Here is a 1,518-nt window from a genome sequence, read left to right on the forward strand (position 1 = left end):
AACCAAAAGGCACATGTCTTGGACCCATTATGAAACAAAAGTCAACAATTGCAACTGAATCATATAATGCAATTGAAATTGATCCATTGTAAAAGGTTACGTGTATTACCAATCTATACTAAATATGCCAAATAGTATTCTGTCATACACCATTCTATATTGACTTCATTATGAGACATAAAACAAGGGTCAAAAAATGCGGCTAATCCATGCAGTTGAAATTCTGATTTCTGGATCCATAATGAAGGTCACAGATTTTGACAGTGATCTACACGCTACCAAAAGTGATGTATCCATTATAAACAGTCCAAAATTGCTGAGTTGCTCTTGATATAATTGGAATTCATTATAAAATGATCCGAAACTACAGATGTCTAAAAGACAGATGAAATTCATATCCCAAAAAAAAAACTTAAAATGGACACGGACAGAATTTAAAATCAATACTAATTGTGCCAAAAATTTCGAGATCCGATTTTGCCGAATGCATCAAGAATAATTCTTAAATTTAACAGTTTAAGGAATTTCACAAAATTCAAACATTCTATTCGAGAAAAATAATCCAAATATCATACGAATAGAACATGCACAAATCCTAATAATCTAGCAAATGATGACCGTTCTGATACCACTTGTTAGAAAATCAAATTAGATCCAAATATAAATTAAATCCTAGGATCAACATCATGCTAAATTACTAGGATTCACAGATTCAGATAATATACATGTATCCATTGTAAACGATTGCCTACTATTGTGGAATTACTGCAACAATCGACTACGTACCAATGAATACAAATGAAGAGGGTGGTTTTGTGATCTTCCTCAACCAAATCTCCTTATTCCTCAATGGGACCGTGATTTCTTTTCTTGATGGGGAGAAGGGAAAAGAGTGTATGATTTGGTATATTGGGGACCATAACCAAAATAACCTTTATATACTACTTAATTAAGGTTCCCATTATCCCTTAATTAGAGTAATATTAGCCGGTATCTACTCACTTAGTCCATATTAATTTGAGTAGTCTATGGGCATACAAAAAATAGACCACTTGATTTTTGCCCATTATATTAAATAGCTAATATAATTGTATTAATAAATTGCCAATATTAAGTTAGGAAAATCATGTTTTTCTAACAATTTTATTATTCAAAACTCACTTACACAGACCACTACTCACTATTTTAATATTTAGCAAAACTAAGACCAAATTATTCTCTCTCTCTCTCTCTCTCCCTTACTGCCTTTTAACTTTCTCTGCTTCTCTCATCACTCACGCTTTCTTTCTTGCGTATATATGGCAAATTGGAAAAGAAAGAATGATGAAATTGAATGAAATCTGCATTTTTGGAGGATCGAAGTTTACTCTTTAAAAATTGAATTCAAGGATTAAAGTGCATTACTTGAAAGAAGGTAAATAATGCATTGGACTTAAATGGGCCTCAACTTGAACAGAAGTATAATTGGACCAAAAGTGGGCTGAAATTAAAAAGGAACTGGACTCTTATATATATATA

This window comes from Olea europaea, unplaced genomic scaffold (genome assembly GCF_002742605.1).
Source record: "Olea europaea var. sylvestris unplaced genomic scaffold, O_europaea_v1 scaffold2558, whole genome shotgun sequence".
Lineage (NCBI taxonomy): Eukaryota > Viridiplantae > Streptophyta > Magnoliopsida > Lamiales > Oleaceae > Olea > Olea europaea.